The sequence below is a fragment of the Cyprinodon tularosa genome, unplaced genomic scaffold, assembly GCF_016077235.1.
Source record: "Cyprinodon tularosa strain WSP-4 unplaced genomic scaffold, ASM1607723v1 ctg2, whole genome shotgun sequence".
In the NCBI taxonomy this organism is placed as follows: Eukaryota; Metazoa; Chordata; class Actinopteri; order Cyprinodontiformes; family Cyprinodontidae; genus Cyprinodon; species Cyprinodon tularosa.
In genome coordinates, this window is record NW_024038733.1 from 2,098,319 (window position 1) to 2,102,227 (window position 3,909).

Sequence of the window (3,909 nt, forward strand, 5' to 3'; positions counted from 1 at the left end):
CAGAAGGCAGTCTGGATTCAGCACAGTATTCCATGAATAAGAGCTAACATGAGCTACAATTTGATGTTAATTCTGTGCATTATGAGATTTACAAATTTGACCAGGCTCTTGTCTTATGAAATTAGTTCCCTTTGTTTTTGCATGGCTATCCCCAGAAGCAGCCATGCAGATGAACAGAGGACCACTTGCAAAGCAAATTGAACTTCCTGAACACCTCAGCAGAAACAATTGCTTCTCATCTTCAAGCAACGTCAGTGATTCTACAAAGAACAAGACTTTTTTTTAGATGATATTAACTGAAACAGAAACTAGAAACAAAATAGAAAGGATTATTATGTCATAAACCACGATTATGGTTTTGGACATTGGGAACCAATGTCCATGTTTCATCTTGGCATGATCACCAGAGAGGAGGATGCAGTTTTGCTCATGGAACAGCTGTGAGACCTCTCTCTTATCTGCGACCCCCTCTCAGCCAACTGGCTCAACAGGACCCCTACCGGAGGTGTGACTTGCCACCCCCCTCTGTGTTGAGAACACTAAAAGACGACAACACAAGATCTTTTTCCGTGAAGCTGCCCGGGGGTTCACATCGGAAGAGAAAAAAAAAAAAAAAAAAAAAAAAAAACAGCACCAAGCCCAAAGGCCCAGATCTTCAGAAAGATTAAGGATAAGTAATGCTGATTGACTTTTTAGAACTGCTGCAAAACAGAGTTTTTGAAACGCATTTCTCTTGAGTTTCAGAACTTACGGAGCTGGACTAGAGGAGAAAGTCTCTGAAGATCCCTTGGTGCAAGTCTCATGGAACAAAGGGCAACCCTGCCTTTTGCTGTGAGCCTGCCCTGCTAAGCTGTTGCTGGATGAAAACTCAAACCCTCCAGACAGACATGGACAGAGGTTTGCAGGTCCCACAATTAGGGACAGAACAAACAAATCTCTTTTGACGCTTTTGATCATTTCATGCGTTTACTGATGAGTAAAGACAAAGCTAACAGGATGGATCCCATGCTAGAGTAATATGCTTAGAGCTGTTGTTGAAGCTTGGACAAGCTTTATTTCACTAAGGGTTTAAACACTGATATAACATTAGTTTTCATGTGTTTTCTCATGGGCTCATTACAATTCGATTACCAAGTATGACCAAAGGTCATTTAATGGAATCCTCATAGCTATTCACTGATAGCTATTTCAAAGAGGATAAACCATAATTTAACTAAAGGTTACTGGTTCCTGATTAAGCAAATCATTTAATAAAACATTATTTGGCCAAATGTTTTACGTTTTATTCACCTTATGTCATTGCATTGGGAATGCTGCCAGAGCTGAGCTGAAGAGAGGGGTCAAAGAGGCTAAAGCAGACCACAGACAACGGCTGGAGTCCCACCTGTCCAGTAAGAATACCCGTAAGGTGTGGCAGGGCATCCAGGAGATCACCAACTTCAGGGGCAGCGTCGTTCAAACTGAACAACAGGGAGCACAGCTGTCAGAGGAGCTAAACAGCTTCTTTGCTTAGTTTGGAGAATCCCAGCGGCCCTCCCCTGTCCCCTCCCCCACCCAGCGCTGACACCCCCCCACTCACTGTCCAGGAGCTCAACATCAGGAAGGTGCTCCTTGCAGTGAACCCCAGGAAGGCCCCAGGCCCAGACGGAGTCCCTGGCAAGGTGCTAAAAGCATGCGCGGGCGAGCTCGCCCCCACCTTCACCAGGCTCTTCAACCTGTCCTTGGCCCAAGCCACCGTTCCGTCCCGCCTGAAAACCTCCACCATCATCCCGGTGCCGAAGACGTCTGCCATCACCAGCCTGAATGATTACCGCCCAGTGGCCCTCACTCCGGTAATCATGAAGTGCTTTGAGAAGCGGGTTCTTCAGCACATCAAGGACTGTCTCCCCCCACACCTGGACCCCCAACAGTTTGCATACCGGGCCAACCGTTCCACAGAGGACGCCGTTGCTCTCCACTCTGCTGTGAACCACCTGGAGCAGCAGCAGAGCTACGTCCAGATGCTCTTTGTGGATTGCAGCTCGGCCTTTAACACCATTCTCCCGGACAGACTCATCATCAAACTGGGCTCCCTTGGACTCCCCCCTCTCACATGTGCCTGGATTAACAACTTCCTGACCGACCGACCCCAGGCTGTGAGAGTTGGCCCCCACCTCTCCTCCACCCGCACGCTGAGCATCGGCTCCCCACAGGGCTGTGTGCTAAGCCCCCTCCTCTTCTGCCTCTACACCCACGATTGTAGACCGATCCACAACCACAACCGGATCATCAAGTACGCCGACGATACCGCTGTGGTCAGCCTCATCTCCAGGGGCGACGAGGCCGCCTACAGAGAGGAGGTCCTGAAGCTGGCTGATTGGTGCTCAGAGAACAATCTGACTCTGAACACCAAGAAAACCAACGAGCTCATCATAGACTTCAGGAGGCACAGCCCTGAGCCAGCTCCCCTCTTCATCAACGGCGAGCAGGTGGAGAGGGTTCACAGCGTCAAATACCTCAGCGTCCACATCTCTGACCGCATCACCTGGTCAGAGAACATCACCACCATCATCAAGAAGGCCCGGCAAAGGTTACACTTCCTGAGAATCCTCAGAAGGTATAACCTCAACTCCGATCTGCTGCTGGCCTTCTACCGCTCCTCCGTTGAGAGCTTGCTGACCTACTGCATCATAGTATGGTTCGGCAGCTCCACCGCTGCCGACAGGGAGAGGCTGCAGAGGGTGATAAAGGCAGTGCAGAGGATTATCGGTCGGTCGCCCTCTCCCCTCCCTGACAGACATTTACTCCACCCGGTGCCTCAGCAGAGCCAGGGCCATCTCCAAGGACAGCTCCCACCCTGGCTCCACCCTGTTTGACCTGTTGCCCTCTGGAAGGTGCTACAGGCAAATGAGGATCAGGACAAACAGACTCAAGAACAGTTTCTTCCCCCAAGCCATTGCCGCCCTCAACTCCGACCTGCACTGACGGACACTTTTCACCTGGTTTGCATTATTCCCCAAGCCATTGCCCCCCCTCAACTCCGACCTGCACTGTCGGTCACTTTACAGCTGTTTTGCACTACCCCCCCCCACAAACACACAATCTGTGCCAGTACTGTTTACATTTCCTTTTAATATATTTTTATTTTTTTTATTTATTTCACGGTAGCTGATATGGAAGTCCCTAATCTCATTGTATCCGTTGCAAAATATAATGACAATAAAGGCTTTTTGAATTGGATTAAATATTCCAATCGCTCTAAATTTGTCAAAAGCTAATTTGATCACATCCCACATTCTTAGATAAACTTTTATCAAACACAAAATCCATCTTAAACTATAATATGGCTTTCAACCATGTTTCCCCTTCCTCTTTGTACATAGTAGTTTAGTTTCACTAGTTTTAGTCAAGAGATTTTATCTGAAATATGTTTGACTTAGAGCTGAATTATTTTTTTTTAAAATAAACTGTTATATTTTGAACAAAAGTTGTGGTGAATTTATTCCATGTATGTGCAGAATTGACTGTTTGACCATGATTTGACCTCGAATCAACCTTTCATTTATTGTTCTAACACACAAGTAGTAGGGCACATCTTCATAAACAATATATAACAGCCCAAAAAATATCTGATTAAATAAGATATTTACCACCCCTACCAGGGAGGGCAATAAACATCTTAAAGTATCAGAAAATATGAATTCCCTGCAGGCTGGGAATTTAATATAACAGTTATTCACAACAGCATGGAAGAAGAGAATCAGAGTTACTCTAAAAAGCTGGCGAAAACTTTTTAACTTTGTCATCTCAACATAGCAGTTTGATGATAATTCTCTGCAACTTTGAAACTGAGCTCTAAAATACTGATTGTTCACATTATAGAAATCAGCCTGTGTACTGTGTAGAGACAAAAGTGAGACAGGAACCCTC